A 21,308-nucleotide genomic window follows, 5' to 3' on the forward strand; every position below is an offset into this window, starting at 1 on the left:
TGTCCCAAATGGTACCCTATTGAGTCCCGGTCAATAGTGGTACTGTACATTACATAGGGAAGAGGCCCCCTACATAGGGAAGAGGCCCAGTGGTACTGTACATTACATAGGGAAGAGGCCCAGTGGTACTGTACATTACATAGGGAAGAGGCCCAGTGGTACTGTACATTACATAGGGAAGAGGCCCAGTGGTACTGTACATTACATAGGGAAGAGGCCCCCTACACAGGGAAGAGGCCCCCTACACAGGGAAGAGGCCCCCTACACAGGGAAGAGCCCCCCTACACAGGGAAGAGGCCCCCTACATAGGGAAGAGGCCCAGTGGTACTGTATATTACATAGGGAAGAGGCCCAGTGGTACTGTACATTACATAGGGAAGAGGCCCCCTACACAGGGAAGAGGCCCCCTACACAGGGAAGAGGCCCCCTACACAGGGAAGAGGCCCCCTACATAGGGAAGAGGCCCAGTGGTACTGTATATTACATAGGGAAGAGGCCCAGTGGTACTGTACATTACATAGGGAAGAGGCCCCCTACATAGGGAAGAGGCCCCCTACACAGGGAAGAGGCCCCCTACATAGGGAAGAGGCCCAGTGGTACTGTACATTACATAGGGAAGAGGCCCAGTGGTACTGTACATTACACAGGAAGAGGCCCAGTGGTACTGTACATTACATAGGGAAGAGGCCCTCTATAGGGAAGAGGCCCAGTGGTACTGTACATTACATAGGGAAGAGGCCCAGTGGTACTGTACATTACACAGGGAAGAGGCCCAGTGGTACTGTACATTACATAGGGAAGAGGCCCAGTGGTACTGTACATTACATAGGGAAGAGGCCCAGTGGTACTGTACATTACATAGGGAAGAGGCCCTCTACATAGGGAAGAGGCCCTCTACATAGGGAAGAGGCCCCCTACATAGGGAAGAGGCCCCCTACACAGGGAAGAGGCCCCCTACATAGGGAAGAGGCCCAGTGGTACTGTACATTACATAGGGAAGAGGCCCAGTGGTACTGTACATTACACAGGGAAGAGGCCCAGTGGTACTGTACATTACATAGGGAAGAGGCCCTCTATATAGGGAAGAGGCCCAGTGGTACTGTACATTACATAGGGAAGAGGCCCAGTGGTACTGTACATTACACAGGGAAGAGGCCCAGTGGTACTGTACATTACATAGGGAAGAGGCCCAGTGGTACTGTACATTACATAGGGAAGAGGCCCAGTGGTACTGTACATTACATAGGGAAGAGGCCCTCTACATAGGGAAGAGGCCCTCTACATAGGGAAGAGGCCCTCTACATAGGGAAGAGGCCCTCTACATAGGGAAGAGGCCCTCTACATAGGGAAGAGGCCCAGTGGTACTGTACATTACATAGGGAAGAGGCCCAGTGGTACTGTACATTACATAGGGAAGAGGCCCAGTGGTACTGTACATTACACAGGGAAGAGGTCCAGTGGTACTGTACATTACACAGGGAAGAGGCCCCCTACATAGGGAAGAGGCCCAGTGGTACTGTACATTACACAGGGAAGAGGCCCAGTGGTACTGTACATTACATAGGGAAGAGGCCCAGTGGTACTGTACATTACATAGGGAAGAGGCCCAGTGGTACTGTACATTACATAGGGAAGAGGCCCCCTACACAGGGAAGAGGCCCCCTACACAGGGAAGAGGCCCCCTACACAGGGAAGAGGCCCCCTACACAGGGAAGAGGCCCCCTACACAGGGAAGAGGCCCCCTACACAGGGAAGAGGCCCCCTACATAGGGAAGAGGCCCTCTACATAGGGAAGAGGCCCCCTACACAGGGAAGAGGCCCCCTACACAGGGAAGAGGCCCCCTATTCCCTATATAGGCCCTGGTCAATAGTGGTGCACTATATAGAGCCCCACAGTGGAGGTGTCATAATACCCATAAAACCTAGCGGTCAAACAGGGAAATGGTTCCAATCGTTTTTCCACAATTTCTTCCCATAGGGGATTTTAGAAACACTTAAAATAAGGGCTGTGTTTCGTGTAGGTTTACCCTGGTGTGACGTTGTCTCTCGGACAAGATGACTTTTATCAATATATTCAGCTCTATTTACTCTGATTCAAAAATGTTAATCAACACCAAAGTAGACATCATGAAAAACTACAAATCCCTGCAAGCTCCTGCACATCATCTCTCTCAATTTAAAACATGCACAAGAGAGTTCACAGAATTGTCAATTTAAAGAAATGTAGCCAGTTTATTCATTACTGAATTTAGCTAACATTAGATAGTTAATCCAGAGATTCTTACCTGTGCCTTGATTCGGCAGTCTTGTCCAGATCATCATGGTATTTGTAGTTCTTTACGATAGCCACATTAGCAGCTATTTAACATTTCATTATTATTATAATTTATTTTTTTTGGGGGGGGGGTAAATACAGATGAATATATTGATAAGTCAAGTGTTTCTAAAATCGTCTATGGGAAAAGGAATGATGGAAAAAACAACTTGAACCATTTCCTTGTTTGACCACTAGGTTTCATGGGTATTATGACTCATGCTGTGGTACTCTATTGGGAATAGGATGTCATTTGGGATTCATCCTGGGTCAGTGTCAGTCTGATGTCCCTGGTCCTCAGCTGGTGGCCCCTCCGGCCTGGGGAGTTGGCATGGCTGTTGTTACATGACCCTATTTGTTAGCTGTGTAGAGGGGGACAGGGACAGGGTGGTTCTCTATAGCTGGGGTCTGATGGAGATGTAGAGACAGGAACCAAGGTTTCCCCCTTTCCCGTTGGCCTGGGGCTGCGGGGTGGAGGCGGGGCAGCTACATCCAGACCCCCCTGTCTACCCAGGGAGAGACACCCCCCACAGCAGCACCCCAGCTATAACCAGTATATATAACTATGTATCATTAGAGCTGTAATACCCCCTAGTCTGGCTATGTATCATTAGAGCTGTAATACCCCCTAGTCTGGCTATGTATCATTAGAGCTGTAATACCCCCTAGTCTGGCTATGTATCATTAGAGCTGTAATACCCCCTAGTCTGGCTATGTATCATTAGAGCTGTAATACCCCCTAGTCTGGCTATGTATCATTAGAGCTGTAATACCCCCTAGTCTGGCTATGTATCATTAGAGCTGTAATACCCCCTAGTCTGGCTATGTATCATTAGAGCTGTAATACCCCTAGTCTGGCTATGTATCATTAGAGCTGTAATACCCCTAGTCTGGCTATGTATCATTAGAGCTGTAATACCCCTAGTCTGGCTATGTATCATTAGAGCTGTAATACCCCTAGTCTGACTATGTATCATTAGAGCTGTAATACCCCTAGTCTGGCTATGTATCATTAGAGCTGTAATACCCCCTAGTCTGACTATGTATCATTAGAGCTGTAATACCCCTAGTCTGGCTATGTATCATTAGAGCTGTAATACCCCCTAGTCTGGCTATGTATCATTAGAGCTGTAATACCCCCTAGTCTGGCTATGTATCATTAGAGCTGTAATACCCCTAGTCTGGCTATGTATCATTAGAGCTGTAATACCCCCTAGTCTGGCTATGTATCATTAGAGCTGTAATACCCCCTAGTCTGACTATGTATCATTAGAGCTGTAATACCCCTAGTCTGGCTATGTATCATTAGAGCTGTAATACCCCCTAGTCTGACTATGTATCATTAGAGCTGTAATACCCCCTAGTCTGGCTATGTATCATTAGAGCTGTAATACCCCTAGTCTGGCTATGTATCATTAGAGCTGTAATACCCCTAGTCTGGCTATGTATCATTAGAGCTGTAATACCCCTAGTCTGGCTATGTATCATTAGAGCTGTAATACCCCCTAGTCTGGCTATGTATCATTAGAGCTGTAATACCCCTAGTCTGGCTATGTATCATTAGAGCTGTAATACCCCCTAGTCTGGCTATGTATCATTAGAGCTGTAATACCCCTAGTCTGGCTATGTATCATTAGAGCTGTAATACCCCTAGTCTGGCTATGTATCATTAGAGCTGTAATACGCCCCTAGTCTGACTATGTATCATTAGAGCTGTAATACCCCCTAGTCTGACTATGTATCATTAGAGCTGTAATACCCCTAGTCTGGCTATGTATCATTAGAGCTGTAATACCCCCTAGTCTGGCTATGTATCATTAGAGCTGTAATACCCCTAGTCTGGCTATGTATCATTAGAGCTGTAATATCCCCTAGTCTGGCTATGTATCATTAGAGCTGTAATACCCCTAGTCTGGCTATGTATCATTAGAGCTGTAATACCCCCTAGTCTGGCTATGTATCATTAGAGCTGTAATACCCCTAGTCTGACTATGTATCATTAGAGCTGTAATACCCCCTAGTCTGGCTATGTATCATTAGAGCTGTAATACCCCCTAGTCTGGCTATGTATCATTAGAGCTGTAATACCCCCTAGTCTGGCTATGTATCATTAGAGCTGTAATACCCCTAGTCTGGCTATGTATCATTAGAGCTGTAATACCCCCTAGTCTGGCTATGTATCATTAGAGCTGTAATACCCCCTAGTCTGGCTATGTATCATTAGAGCTGTAATACCCCCTAGTCTGGCTATGTATCATTAGAGCTGTAATACCCCCTAGTCTGGACTATGTATCATTAGAGCTGTAATACCCCTAGTCTGGCTATGTATCATTAGAGCTGTAATACCCCCTAGTCTGGCTATGTATCATTAGAGCTGTAATACCCCCTAGTCTGGCTATGTATCATTAGAGCTGTAATACCCCCTAGTCTGGCTATGTATCATTAGAGCTGTAATACCCCTAGTCTGGCTATGTATCATTAGAGCTGTAATACGCCCTAGTCTGGCTATGTATCATTAGAGCTGTAATACCCCTAGTCTGGCTATGTATCATTAGAGCTGTAATACCCCCTAGTCTGGCTATGTATCATTAGAGCTGTAATACCCCCTAGTCTGGCTATGTATCATTAGAGCTGTAATACCCCCTAGTCTGGCTATGTATCATTAGAGCTGTAATACCCCTAGTCTGGCTATGTATCATTAGAGCTGTAATACCCCTAGTCTGGCTATGTATCATTAGAGCTGTAATACCCCTAGTCTGGCTATGTATCATTAGAGCTGTAATACCCCCTAGTCTGGCTATGTATCATTAGAGCTGTAATACCCCTAGTCTGGCTATGTATCATTAGAGCTGTAATACCCCCTAGTCTGGCTATGTATCATTAGAGCTGTAATACCCCTAGTCTGGCTATGTATCATTAGAGCTGTAATACCCCCTAGTCTGGCTATGTATCATTAGAGCTGTAATACCCCTAGTCTGGCTATGTATCATTAGAGCTGTAATACCCCCTAGTCTGGCTATGTATCATTAGAGCTGTAATACCCCTAGTCTGGCTATGTATCATTAGAGCTGTAATACCCCTAGTCTGGCTATGTATCATTAGAGCTGTAATACCCCCTAGTCTGGCTATGTATCATTAGAGCTGTAATACCCCCTAGTCTGGCTATGTATCATTAGAGCTGTAATACCCCCTAGTCTGGCTATGTATCATTAGAGCTGTAATACCCCCTAGTCTGGCTATGTATCATTAGAGCTGTAATACCCCCTAGTCTGGCTATGTATCATTAGAGCTGTAATACCCCCTAGTCTGGCTATGTATCATTAGAGCTGTAATACCCCTAGTCTGGCTATGTATCATTAGAGCTGTAATACCCCTAGTCTGGCTATGTATCATTAGAGCTGTAATACCCCCTAGTCTGGCTATGTATCATTAGAGCTGTAATACCCCTAGTCTGGCTATGTATCATTAGAGCTGTAATACCCCCTAGTCTGGCTATGTATCATTAGAGCTGTAATACCCCCTAGTCTGGCTATGTATCATTAGAGCTGTAATACCCCCTAGTCTGACTATGTATCATTAGAGCTGTAATACCCCTAGTCTGGCTATGTATCATTAGAGCTGTAATACCCCCTAGTCTGGCTATGTATCATTAGAGGCTGTAATACCCCCTAGTCTGGCTATGTATCATTAGAGCTGTAATACCCCTAGTCTGGCTATGTATCATTAGAGCTGTAATACCCCTAGTCTGGCTATGTATCATTAGAGCTGTAATACCCCCTAGTCTGGCTATGTATCATTAGAGCTGTAATACCCCTAGTCTGGCTATGTATCATTAGAGCTGTAATACCCCCTAGTCTGGCTATGTATCATTAGAGCTGTAATACCCCCTAGTCTGGCTATGTATCATTAGAGCTGTAATACCCCTAGTCTGGCTATGTATCATTAGAGCTGTAATACCCCTAGTCTGGCTATGTATCATTAGAGCTGTAATACCCCCTAGTCTGGCTATGTATCATTAGAGCTGTAATACCCCCTAGTCTGGCTATGTATCATTAGAGCTGTAATACCCCCTAGTCTGGCTATGTATCATTAGAGCTGTAATACCCCCTAGTCTGGCTATGTATCATTAGAGCTGTAATACCCCCTAGTCTGGCTATGTATCATTAGAGCTGTAATACCCCCTAGTCTGACTATGTATCATTAGAGCTGTAATACCCCCGTCTGGCTATGTATCATTAGAGCTGTAATACCCCCTAGTCTGGCTATGTATCATTAGAGCTGTAATACCCCCTAGTCTGGCTATGTATCATTAGAGCTGTAATACCCCTAGTCTGACTATGTATCATTAGAGCTGTAATACCCCCTAGTCTGGCTATGTATCATTAGAGCTGTAATACCCCTAGTCTGGCTATGTATCATTAGAGCTGTAATACCCCTAGTCTGGCTATGTATCATTAGAGCTGTAATACCCCCTAGTCTGGCTATGTATCATTAGAGCTGTAATACCCCCTAGTCTGGCTATGTATCATTAGAGCTGTAATACCCCCTAGTCTGGCTATGTATCATTAGAGCTGTAATACCCCTAGTCTGGCTATGTATCATTAGAGCTGTAATACCCCTAGTCTGGCTATGTATCATTAGAGCTGTAATACCCCCTAGTCTGGCTATGTATCATTAGAGCTGTAATACCCCTAGTCTGGCTATGTATCATTAGAGCTGTAATACCCCCTAGTCTGGCTATGTATCATTAGAGCTGTAATACCCCCTAGTCTGGCTATGTATCATTAGAGCTGTAATACCCCTAGTCTGGCTATGTATCATTAGAGCTGTAATACCCCTAGTCTGGCTATGTATCATTAGAGCTGTAATACCCCCTAGTCTGGCTATGTATCATTAGAGCTGTAATACCCCTAGTCTGACTATGTATCATTAGAGCTGTAATACCCCCTAGTCTGGCTATGTATCATTAGAGCTGTAATACCCCTAGTCTGACTATGTATCATTAGAGCTGTAATACCCCTAGTCTGGCTATGTATCATTAGAGCTGTAATACCCCCTAGTCTGGCTATGTATCATTAGAGCTGTAATACCCCTAGTCTGGCTATGTATCATTAGAGCTGTAATACCCCCTAGTCTGGCTATGTATCATTAGAGCTGTAATACCCCCTAGTCTGGCTATGTATCATTAGAGCTGTAATACCCCTAGTCTGGCTATGTATCATTAGAGCTGTAATAGCCCCTAGTCTGACTATGTATCATTAGAGCTGTAATACCCCCTAGTCTGGCTATGTATCATTAGAGCTGTAATATCCCCTAGTCTGGCTATGTATCATTAGAGCTGTAATACCCCCTAGTCTGGCTATGTATCATTAGAGCTGTAATACCCCCTAGTCTGGCTATGTATCATTAGAGCTGTAATACCCCCTAGTCTGGCTATGTATCATTAGAGCTGTAATACCCCTAGTCTGGCTATGTATCATTAGAGCTGTAATACCCCCTAGTCTGGCTATGTATCATTAGAGCTGTAATACCCCCTAGTCTGGCTATGTATCATTAGAGCTGTAATACCCCTAGTCTGGCTATGTATCATTAGAGCTGTAATACCCCCTAGTCTGGCTATGTATCATTAGAGCTGTAATACCCCTAGTCTGGCTATGTATCATTAGAGCTGTAATACCCCTAGTCTGGCTATGTATCATTAGAGCTGTAATACCCCCTAGTCTGGCTATGTATCATTAGGAGCTGTAATACCCCCTAGTCTGGCTATGTATCATTAGAGCTGTAATACCCCCTAGTCTGGCTATGTATCATTAGAGCTGTAATACCCCCTAGTCTGGCTATGTATCATTAGAGCTGTAATACCCCCTAGTCTGACTATGTATCATTAGAGCTGTAATACCCCTAGTCTGGCTATGTATCATTAGAGCTGTAATACCCCCTAGTCTGGCTGTGTATCATTAGAGCTGTAATACCCCCTAGTCTGGCTATGTATCATTAGAGCTGTAATACCCCTAGTCTGGCTATGTATCATTAGAGCTGTAATACCCCCTAGTCTGGCTATGTATCATTAGAGCTGTAATATCCCCTAGTCTGGCTATGTATCATTAGAGCTGTAATACCCCCTAGTCTGGCTATGTATCATTAGAGCTGTAATACCCCCTAGTCTGGCTATGTATCATTAGAGCTGTAATACCCCTAGTCTGGCTATGTATCATTAGAGCTGTAATACCCCTAGTCTGGCTATGTATCATTAGAGCTGTAATACCCCTAGTCTGACTATGTATCATTAGAGCTGTAATACCCCTAGTCTGGCTATGTATCATTAGAGCTGTAATACCCCTAGTCTGGCTATGTATCATTAGAGCTGTAATACCCCTAGTCTGGCTATGTATCATTAGAGCTGTAATACCCCCTAGTCTGGCTATGTATCATTAGAGCTGTAATACCCCCTAGTCTGGCTATGTATCATTAGAGCTGTAATACCCCTAGTCTGGCTATGTATCATTAGAGCTGTAATACCCCCTAGTCTGGCTATGTATCATTAGAGCTGTAATACCCCTAGTCTGGCTATGTATCATTAGAGCTGTAATACCCCTAGTCTGGCTATGTATCATTAGAGCTGTAATACCCCTAGTCTGGCTATGTATCATTAGAGCTGTAATACCCCCTAGTCTGGCTATGTATCATTAGAGCTGTAATACCCCCTAGTCTGGCTATGTATCATTAGAGCTGTAATACCCCCTAGTCTGGCTATGTATCATTAGAGCTGTAATACCCCTAGTCTGGCTATGTATCATTAGAGCTGTAATACCCCTAGTCTGGCTATGTATCATTAGAGCTGTAATACCCCCTAGTCTGGCTATGTATCATTAGAGCTGTAATACCCCTAGTCTGGCTATGTATCATTAGAGCTGTAATACCCCCTAGTCTGACTATGTATCATTAGAGCTGTAATACCCCCGAGTCTGGCTATGTATCATTAGAGCTGTAATACCCCCTAGTCTGACTATGTATCATTAGAGCTGTAATACCCCTAGTCTGGCTATGTATCATTAGAGCTGTAATACCCCCTAGTCTGGCTATGTATCATTAGAGCTGTAATACCCCCTAGTCTGACTATGTATCATTAGAGCTGTAATACCCCTAGTCTGGCTATGTATCATTAGAGCTGTAATACCCCCTAGTCTGGCTATGTATCATTAGAGCTGTAATACCCCTAGTCTGGCTATGTATCATTAGAGCTGTAATACCCCCTAGTCTGGCTATGTATCATTAGAGCTGTAATACCCCCTAGTCTGGCTATGTATCATTAGAGCTGTAATACCCCCTAGTCTGGCTATGTATCATTAGAGCTGTAATACCCCCTAGTCTGGCTATGTATCATTAGAGCTGTAATACCCCTAGTCTGGCTATGTATCATTAGAGCTGTAATACCCCCTAGTCTGGCTATGTATCATTAGAGCTGTAATACCCCCTAGTCTGGCTATGTATCATTAGAGCTGTAATACCCCCTAGTCTGGCTATGTATCATTAGAGCTGTAATACCCCTAGTCTGGCTATGTATCATTAGAGCTGTAATACCCCTAGTCTGGCTATGTATCATTAGAGCTGTAATACCCCTAGTCTGGCTATGTATCATTAGAGCTGTAATACCCCCTAGTCTGGCTATGTATCATTAGAGCTGTAATACCCCCTAGTCTGGCTATGTATCATTAGAGCTGTAATACCCCTAGTCTGGCTATGTATCATTAGAGCTGTAATACCCCCTAGTCTGGCTATGTATCATTAGAGCTGTAATACCCCCTAGTCTGGCTATGTATCATTAGAGCTGTAATACCCCCTAGTCTGGCTATGTATCATTAGAGCTGTAATACCCCTAGTCTGGCTATGTATCATTAGAGCTGTAATACCCCTAGTCTGGCTATGTATCATTAGAGCTGTAATACCCCCTAGTCTGGCTATGTATCATTAGAGCTGTAATACCCCCTAGTCTGGCTATGTATCATTAGAGCTGTAATACCCCCTAGTCTGGCTATGTATCATTAGAGCTGTAATACCCCTAGTCTGGCTATGTATCATTAGAGCTGTAATACCCCTAGTCTGGCTATGTATCATTAGAGCTGTAATACCCCTAGTCTGGCTATGTATCATTAGAGCTGTAATACCCCCTAGTCTGACTATGTATCATTAGAGCTGTAATACCCCCTAGTCTGGCTATGTATCATTAGAGCTGTAATACCCCCTAGTCTGGCTATGTATCATTAGAGCTGTAATACCCCCTAGTCTGGCTACTGTATCATTAGAGCTGTAATACCCCCTAGTCTGGCTATGTATCATTAGAGCTGTAATACCCCTAGTCTGGCTATGTATCATTAGAGCTGTAATACCCCCTAGTCTGGCTATGTATCATTAGAGCTGTAATACCCCCTAGTCTGGCTATGTATCATTAGAGCTGTAATACCCCCTAGTCTGGCTATGTATCATTAGAGCTGTAATACCCCTAGTCTGGCTATGTATCATTAGAGCTGTAATACCCCCTAGTCTGGCTATGTATCATTAGAGCTGTAATACCCCCTAGTCTGGCTATGTATCATTAGAGCTGTAATACCCCCTAGTCTGGCTATGTATCATTAGAGCTGTAATACCCCTAGTCTGGCTATGTATCATTAGAGCTGTAATACCCCCTAGTCTGGCTATGTATCATTAGAGCTGTAATACCCCTAGTCTGGCTATGTATCATTAGAGCTGTAATACCCCTAGTCTGGCTATGTATCATTAGAGCTGTAATACCCCCTAGTCTGGCTATGTATCATTAGAGCTGTAATACCCCTAGTCTGGCTATGTATCATTAGAGCTGTAATACCCCTAGTCTGGCTATGTATCATTAGAGCTGTAATACCCCTAGTCTGGCTATGTATCATTAGAGCTGTAATACCCCTAGTCTGGCTATGTATCATTAGAGCTGTAATACCCCCTAGTCTGGCTATGTATCATTAGAGCTGTAATACCCCTAGTCTGGCTATGTATCATTAGAGCTGTAATACCCCCTAGTCTGACTATGTATCATTAGAGCTGTAATACCCCCTAGTCTGGCTATGTATCATTAGAGCTGTAATACCCCCTAGTCTGGCTATGTATCATTAGAGCTGTAATACCCCCTAGTCTGGCTATGTATCATTAGAGCTGTAATACCCCTAGTCTGGCTATGTATCATTAGAGCTGTAATACCCCCTAGTCTGGCTATGTATCATTAGAGCTGTAATACCCCCTAGTCTGGCTATGTATCATTAGAGCTGTAATACCCCCTAGTCTGGCTATGTATCATTAGAGCTGTAATACCCCCTAGTCTGGCTATGTATCATTAGAGCTGTAATACCCCTAGTCTGGCTATGTATCATTAGAGCTGTAATACCCCTAGTCTGGCTATGTATCATTAGAGCTGTAATACCCCTAGTCTGGCTATGTATCATTAGAGCTGTAATACCCCCTAGTCTGGCTATGTATCATTAGAGCTGTAATACCCCTAGTCTGGCTATGTATCATTAGAGCTGTAATACCCCCTAGTCTGACTATGTATCATTAGAGCTGTAATACCCCCTAGTCTGGCTATGTATCATTAGAGCTGTAATACCCCTAGTCTGGCTATGTATCATTAGAGCTGTAATACCCCCTAGTCTGGCTATGTATCATTAGAGCTGTAATACCCCTAGTCTGGCTATGTATCATTAGAGCTGTAATACCCCCTAGTCTGGCTATGTATCATTAGAGCTGTAATACCCCTAGTCTGGCTATGTATCATTAGAGCTGTAATACCCCCTAGTCTGGCTATGTATCATTAGAGCTGTAATACCCCCTAGTCTGGCTATGTATCATTAGAGCTGTAATACCCCCTAGTCTGGCTATGTATCATTAGAGCTGTAATACCCCCTAGTCTGGCTATGTATCATTAGAGCTGTAATACCCCTAGTCTGGCTATGTATCATTAGAGCTGTAATACCCCCTAGTCTGGCTATGTATCATTAGAGCTGTAATACCCCTAGTCTGGCTATGTATCATTAGAGCTGTAATACCCCTAGTCTGGCTATGTATCATTAGAGCTGTAATACCCCTAGTCTGGCTATGTATCATTAGAGCTGTAATACCCCTAGTCTGGCTATGTATCATTAGAGCTGTAATACCCCTAGTCTGGCTATGTATCATTAGAGCTGTAATACCCCTAGTCTGGCTATGTATCATTAGAGCTGTAATACCCCTAGTCTGGCTATGTATCATTAGAGCTGTAATACCCCCTAGTCTGGCTATGTATCATTAGAGCTGTAATACCCCCTAGTCTGGCTATGTATCATTAGAGCTGTAATACCCCCTAGTCTGGCTATGTATCATTAGAGCTGTAATACCCCCTAGTCTGGCTATGTATCATTAGAGCTGTAATACCCCCCTAGTCTGGCTATGTATCATTAGAGCTGTAATACCCCCTAGTCTGGCTATGTATCATTAGAGCTGTAATACCCCCTAGTCTGGCTATGTATCATTAGAGCTGTAATACCCCCTAGTCTGGCTATGTATCATTAGAGCTGTAATACCCCCTAGTCTGGCTATGTATCATTAGAGCTGTAATACCCCCTAGTCTGGCTATGTATCATTAGAGCTGTAATACCCCTAGTCTGGCTATGTATCATTAGAGCTGTAATACCCCCTAGTCTGACTATGTATCATTAGAGCTGTAATACCCCCTAGTCTGGCTATGTATCATTAGAGCTGTAATACCCCCTAGTCTGGCTATGTATCATTAGAGCTGTAATACCCCCTAGTCTGGCTATGTATCATTAGAGCTGTAATACCCCTAGTCTGGCTATGTATCATTAGAGCTGTAATACCCCCTAGTCTGGCTATGTATCATTAGAGCTGTAATACCCCCTAGTCTGGCTATGTATCATTAGAGCTGTAATACCCCTAGTCTGGCTATGTATCATTAGAGCTGTAATACCCCCTAGTCTGGCTATGTATCATTAGAGCTGTAATACCCCTAGTCTGGCTATGTATCATTAGAGCTGTAATACCCCTAGTCTGGCTGTATCATTAGAGCTGTAATACCCCCTAGTCTGGCTATGTATCATTAGAGCTGTAATACCCCCTAGTCTGGCTATGTATCATTAGAGCTGTAATACCCCCTAGTCTGGCTATGTATCATTAGAGCTGTAATACCCCCTAGTCTGGCTATGTATCATTAGAGCTGTAATACCCCCTAGTCTGGCTATGTATCATTAGAGCTGTAATACCCCTAGTCTGGCTATGTATCATTAGAGCTGTAATACCCCCTAGTCTGGCTATGTATCATTAGAGCTGTAATACCCCCTAGTCTGACTATGTATCATTAGAGCTGTAATACCCCTAGTCTGGCTATGTATCATTAGAGCTGTAATACCCCTAGTCTGGCTATGTATCATTAGAGCTGTAATACCCCTAGTCTGGCTATGTATCATTAGAGCTGTAATACCCCTAGTCTGGCTATGTATCATTAGAGCTGTAATACCCCTAGTCTGGCTATGTATCATTAGAGCTGTAATACCCCCTAGTCTGGCTATGTATCATTAGAGCTGTAATACCCCCTAGTCTGGCTATGTATCATTAGAGCTGTAATACCCCCTAGTCTGGCTATGTATCATTAGAGCTGTAATACCCCTAGTCTGGCTATGTATCATTAGAGCTGTAATACCCCCTAGTCTGGCTATGTATCATTAGAGCTGTAATACCCCTAGTCTGACTATGTATCATTAGAGCTGTAATACCCCCTAGTCTGGCTATGTATCATTAGAGCTGTAATACCCCCTAGTCTGACTATGTATCATTAGAGCTGTAATACCCCTAGTCTGGCTATGTATCATTAGAGCTGTAATACCCCTAGTCTGGCTATGTATCATTAGAGCTGTAATACCCCCTAGTCTGGCTATGTATCATTAGAGCTGTAATACCCCCTAGTCTGGCTATGTATCATTAGAGCTGTAATACCCCCTAGTCTGGCTATGTATCATTAGAGCTGTAATACCCCCTAGTCTGGCTATGTATCATTAGAGCTGTAATACCCCTAGTCTGGCTATGTATCATTAGAGCTGTAATACCCCCTAGTCTGGCTATGTATCATTAGAGCTGTAATACCCCCTAGTCTGGCTATGTATCATTAGAGCTGTAATACCCCTAGTCTGGCTATGTATCATTAGAGCTGTAATACCCCCTAGTCTGGCTATGTATCATTAGAGCTGTAATACCCCCTAGTCTGGCTATGTATCATTAGAGCTGTAATACCCCTAGTCTGGCTATGTATCATTAGAGCTGTAATACCCCTAGTCTGGCTATGTATCATTAGAGCTGTAATACCCCCTAGTCTGGCTATGTATCATTAGAGCTGTAATACCCCCTAGTCTGGCTATGTATCATTAGAGCTGTAATACCCCTAGTCTGACTATGTATCATTAGAGCTGTAATACCCCTAGTCTGGCTATGTATCATTAGAGCTGTAATACCCCTAGTCTGGCTATGTATCATTAGAGCTGTAATACCCCTAGTCTGGCTATGTATCATTAGAGCTGTAATACCCCCTAGTCTGGCTATGTATCATTAGAGCTGTAATACCCCTAGTCTGGCTATGTATCATTAGAGCTGTAATACCCCTAGTCTGACTATGTATCATTAGAGCTGTAATACCCCTAGTCTGGCTATGTATCATTAGAGCTGTAATACCCCTAGTCTGGCTATGTATCATTAGAGCTGTAATACCCCCTAGTCTGGCTATGTATCATTAGAGCTGTAATACCCCCTAGTCTGGCTATGTATCATTAGAGCTGTAATACCCCCTAGTCTGGCTATGTATCATTAGAGCTGTAATACCCCCTAGTCTGGCTATGTATCATTAGAGCTGTAATACCCCCTAGTCTGACTATGTATCATTAGAGCTGTAATACCCCCTAGTCTGGCTATGTATCATTAGAGCTGTAATACCCCTAGTCTGGCTATGTATCATTAGAGCTGTAATACCCCCTAGTCTGGCTATGTATCATTAGAGCTGTAATACCCCCTAGTCTGGCTATGTATCATTAGAGCTGTAATACCCCCTAGTCTGGCTATGTATCATTAGAGCTGTAATACCCCTAGTCTGGCTATGTATCATTAGAGCTGTAATACCCCTAGTCTGGCTATGTATCATTAGAGCTGTAATACCCCTAGTCTGGCTATGTATCATTAGAGCTGTAATACCCCTAGTCTGGCTATGTATCATTAGAGCTGTAATACCCCTAGTCTGGCTATGTATCATTAGAGCTGTAATACCCCCTAGTCTGGCTATGTATCATTAGAGCTGTAATACCCCCTAGTCTGGCTATGTATCATTAGAGCTGTAATACCCCCTAGTCTGGCTATGTATCATTAGAGCTGTAATACCCCTAGTCTGGCTATGTATCATTAGAGCTGTAATACCCCTAGTCTGGCTATGTATCATTAGAGCTGTAATACCCCCTAGTCTGGCTATGTATCATTAGAGCTGTAATACCCCCTAGTCTGGCTATGTATCATTAGAGCTGTAATACCCCCTAGTCTGGCTATGTATCATTAGAGCTGTAATACCCCCTAGTCTGGCTATGTATCATTAGAGCTGTAATACCCCTAGTCTGGCTATGTATCATTAGAGCTGTAATACCCCTAGTCTGGCTATGTATCATTAGAGCTGTAATACCCCTAGTCTGGCTATGTATCATTAGAGCTGTAATACCCCCTAGTCTGGCTATGTATCATTAGAGCTGTAATACCCCCTAGTCTGGCTATGTATCATTAGAGCTGTAATACCCCCTAGTCTGGCTATGTATCATTAGAGCTGTAATACCCCCTAGTCTGGCTATGTATCATTAGAGCTGTAATACCCCCTAGTCTGGCTATGTATCATTAGAGCTGTAATACCCCCTAGTCTGGCTATGTATCATTAGAGCTGTAATACCCCCTAGTCTGACTATGTATCATTAGAGCTGTAATACCCCCTAGTCTGGCTATGTATCATTAGAGCTGTAATACCCCCTAGTCTGACTATGTATCATTAGAGCTGTAATACCCCCTAGTCTGGCTATGTATCATTAGAGCTGTAATACCCCTAGTCTGGCTATGTATCATTAGAGCTGTAATACCCCCTAGTCTGGCTATGTATCATTAGAGCTGTAATACCCCCTAGTCTGGCTATGTATCATTAGAGCTGTAATACCCCCTAGTCTGGCTATGTATCATTAGAGCTGTAATACCCCCTAGTCTGGCTATGTATCATTAGAGCTGTAATACCCCTAGTCTGACTATGTATCATTAGAGCTGTAATACCCCCTAGTCTGGCTATGTATCATTAGAGCTGTAATACCCCCTAGTCTGGCTATGTATCATTAGAGCTGTAATACCCCCTAGTCTGGCTGTGTATCATTAGAGCTGTAATACCCCCTAGTCTGACTATGTATCATTAGAGCTGTAATACCCCTAGTCTGGCTATGTATCATTAGAGCTGTAATACCCCTAGTCTGGCTATGTATCATTAGAGCTGTAATACCCCTAGTCTGGCTATGTATCATTAGAGCTGTAATACCCCCTAGTCTGGCTATGTATCATTAGAGCTGTAATACCCCTAGTCTGGCTATGTATCATTAGAGCTGTAATACCCCTAGTCTGGCTATGTATCATTAGAGCTGTAATACCCCCTAGTCTGGCTATGTATCATTAGAGCTGTAATACCCCCTAGTCTGGCTATGTATCATTAGAGCTGTAATACCCCCTAGTCTGGCTATGTATCATTAGAGCTGTAATACCCCCTAGTCTGGCTATGTATCATTAGAGCTGTAATACCCCCTAGTCTGGCTATGTATCATTAGAGCTGTAATACCCCCTAGTCTGGCTATGTATCATTAGAGCTGTAATACCCCCTAGTCTGGCTATGTATCATTAGAGCTGTAATACCCTAGTCTGGCTATGTATCATTAGAGCTGTAATACCCCCTAGTCTGGCTATGTATCATTAGAGCTGTAATACCCCCTAGTCTGGCTATGTATCATTAGAGCTGTAATACCCCTAGTCTGGCTATGTATCATTAGAGCTGTAATACCCCCTAGTCTGGCTATGTATCATTAGAGCTGTAATACCCCCTAGTCTGGCTATGTATCATTAGAGCTGTAATACCCCCTAGTCTGGCTATGTATCATTAGAGCTGTAATACCCCCTAGTCTGGCTATGTATCATTAGAGCTGTAATACCCCTAGTCTGGCTATGTATCATTAGAGCTGTAATACCCCTAGTCTGGCTATGTATCATTAGAGCTGTAATACCCCTAGTCTGGCTATGTATCATTAGAGCTGTAATACCCCTAGTCTGGCTATGTATCATTAGAGCTGTAATACCCCCTAGTCTGGCTATGTATCATTAGAGCTGTAATACCCCCTAGTCTGGCTATGTATCATTAGAGCTGTAATACCCCTAGTCTGGCTATGTATCATTAGAGCTGTAATACCCCCTAGTCTGGCTATGTATCATTAGAGCTGTAATACCCCTAGTCTGGCTATGTATCATTAGAGCTGTAATACCCCTAGTCTGGCTATGTATCATTAGAGCTGTAATACCCCCTAGTCTGGCTATGTATCATTAGAGCTGTAATACCCCCTAGTCTGGCTATGTATCATTAGAGCTGTAATACCCCTAGTCTGACTATGTATCATTAGAGCTGTAATACCCCCTAGTCTGGCTATGTATCATTAGAGCTGTAATACCCCCTAGTCTGGCTATGTATCATTAGAGCTGTAATACCCCTAGTCTGGCTATGTATCATTAGAGCTGTAATACCCCCTAGTCTGGCTATGTATCATTAGAGCTGTAATACCCCCTAGTCTGGCTATGTATCATTAGAGCTGTAATACCCCCTAGTCTGGCTATGTATCATTAGAGCTGTAATACCCCCTAGTCTGGCTATGTATCATTAGAGCTGTAATACCCCCTAGTCTGGCTATGTATCATTAGAGCTGTAATACCCCCTAGTCTGACTATGTATCATTAGAGCTGTAATACCCCCTAGTCTGGCTGTATCATTAGAGCTGTAATACCCCCTAGTCTGGCTGTATCATTAGAGCTGTAATACCCCCTAGTCTGGCTATGTATCATTAGAGCTGTAATACCCCCTAGTCTGGCTATGTATCATTAGAGCTGTAATACCCCCTAGTCTGGCTATGTATCATTAGAGCTGTAATACCCCCTAGTCTGGCTATGTATCATTAGAGCTGTAATACCCCTAGTCTGGCTATGTATCATTAGAGCTGTAATACCCCCTAGTCTGGCTATGTATCATTAGAGCTGTAATACCCCTAGTCTGACTATGTATCATTAGAGCTGTAATACCCCTAGTCTGGCTATGTATCATTAGAGCTGTAATACCCCCTAGTCTGGCTATGTATCATTAGAGCTGTAATACCCCCTAGTCTGGCTATGTATCATTAGAGCTGTAATACCCCTAGTCTGGCTATGTATCATTAGAGCTGTAATACCCCTAGTCTGGCTATGTATCATTAGAGCTGTAATACCCCTAGTCTGGCTATGTATCATTAGAGCTGTAATACCCCCTAGTCTGGCTATGTATCATTAGAGCTGTAATACCCCTAGTCTGGCTATGTATCATTAGAGCTGTAATACCCCCTAGTCTGGCTATGTATCATTAGAGCTGTAATACCCCCTAGTCTGGCTATGTATCATTAGAGCTGTAATACCCCCTAGTCTGGCTATGTATCATTAGAGCTGTAATACCCCTAGTCTGGCTGTGTATCATTAGAGCTGTAATACCCCTAGTCTGACTATGTATCATTAGAGCTGTAATACCCCCTAGTCTGGCTATGTATCATTAGAGCTGTAATACCCCCTAGTCTGGCTATGTATCATTAGAGCTGTAATACCCCTAGTCTGGCTATGTATCATTAGAGCTGTAATACCCCCTAGTCTGGCTATGTATCATTAGAGCTGTAATACCCCCTAGTCTGGCTATGTATCATTAGAGCTGTAATACCCCCTAGTCTGGCTATGTATCATTAGAGCTGTAATACCCCTAGTCTGGCTATGTATCATTAGAGCTGTAATACCCCTAGTCTGGCTATGTATCATTAGAGCTGTAATACCCCTAGTCTGGCTATGTATCATTAGAGCTGTAATACCCCCTAGTCTGGCTATGTATCATTAGAGCTGTAATACCCCCTAGTCTGGCTATGTATCATTAGAGCTGTAATACCCCCTAGTCTGACTATGTATCATTAGAGCTGTAATACCCCTAGTCTGGCTATGTATCATTAGAGCTGTAATACCCCCTAGTCTGACTATGTATCATTAGAGCTGTAATACCCCTAGTCTGGCTATGTATCATTAGAGCTGTAATACCCCCTAGTCTGGCTATGTATCATTAGAGCTGTAATACCCCCTAGTCTGGCTATGTATCATTAGAGCTGTAATACCCCCTAGTCTGGCTATGTATCATTAGAGCTGTAATACCCCTAGTCTGGCTATGTATCATTAGAGCTGTAATACCCCCTAGTCTGGCTATGTATCATTAGAGCTGTAATACCCCTAGTCTGGCTATGTATCATTAGAGCTGTAATACCCCTAGTCTGGCTATGTATCATTAGAGCTGTAATACCCCTAGTCTGGCTATGTATCATTAGAGCTGTAATACCCCTAGTCTGGCTATGTATCATTAGAGCTGTAATACCCCCTAGTCTGGCTATGTATCATTAGAGCTGTAATACCCCCTAGTCTGGCTATGTATCATTAGAGCTGTAATACCCCCTAGTCTGGCTGTGTATCATTAGAGCTGTAATACCCCCTAGTCTGGCTATGTATCATTAGAGCTGTAATACCCCCTAGTCTGGCTATGTATCATTAGAGCTGTAATACCCCTAGTCTGGCTATGTATCATTAGAGCTGTAATACCCCCTAGTCTGGCTATGTATCATTAGAGCTGTAATACCCCCTAGTCTGGCTATGTATCATTAGAGCTGTAATACCCCTAGTCTGGCTATGTATCATTAGAGCTGTAATACCCCCTAGTCTGGCTATGTATCATTAGAGCTGTAATACCCCTAGTCTGGCTATGTATCATTAGAGCTGTAATACCCCCTAGTCTGGCTATGTATCATTAGAGCTGTAATACCCCTAGTCTGGCTATGTATCATTAGAGCTGTAATACCCCCTAGTCTGGCTATGTATCATTAGAGCTGTAATACCCCCTAGTCTGGCTATGTATCATTAGAGCTGTAATACCCCCTAGTCTGGCTATGTATCATTAGAGCTGTAATACCCCCTAGTCTGGCTATGTATCATTAGAGCTGTAATACCCCCTAGTCTGGCTATGTATCATTAGAGCTGTAATACCCCCTAGTCTGGCTATGTATCATTAGAGCTGTAATACCCCCTAGTCTGGCTATGTATCATTAGAGCTGTAATACCCCCTAGTCTGGCTATGTATCATTAGAGCTGTAATACCCCTAGTCTGGCTATGTATCATTAGAGCTGTAATACCCCCTAGTCTGGCTATGTATCATTAGAGCTGTAATACCCCCTAGTCTGGCTATGTATCATTAGAGCTGTAATACCCCCTAGTCTGGCTATGTATCATTAGAGCTGTAATACCCCCTAGTCTGGCTATGTATCATTAGAGCTGTAATACCCCCTAGTCTGGCTATGTATCATTAGAGCTGTAATACCCCTAGTCTGGCTATGTATCATTAGAGCTGTAATACCCCCTAGTCTGGCTATGTATCATTAGAGCTGTAATACCCCTAGTCTGGCTATGTATCATTAGAGCTGTAATACCCCCTAGTCTGGCTATGTATCATTAGAGCTGTAATACCCCTAGTCTGGCTATGTATCATTAGAGCTGTAATACCCCTAGTCTGACTATGTATCATTAGAGCTGTAATACCCCCTAGTCTGACTATGTATCATTAGAGCT

General features: G+C 43.4%; 1 protein-coding gene across 7 annotated transcripts in view; it reads left to right on the forward strand.

Moving 5' to 3' along the window:
• The window catches only part of LOC121534189 (cytoplasmic FMR1-interacting protein 1 homolog), a 159,016-nt gene that overhangs the window by 105,073 nt on the left and 32,635 nt on the right, over window positions 1-21,308 (forward strand). The gene's annotated exons all lie outside the window — the stretch shown is intronic.

Source organism: Coregonus clupeaformis, chromosome 20 (genome assembly GCF_020615455.1).
Source record: "Coregonus clupeaformis isolate EN_2021a chromosome 20, ASM2061545v1, whole genome shotgun sequence".
NCBI lineage: Eukaryota > Metazoa > Chordata > Actinopteri > Salmoniformes > Salmonidae > Coregonus > Coregonus clupeaformis.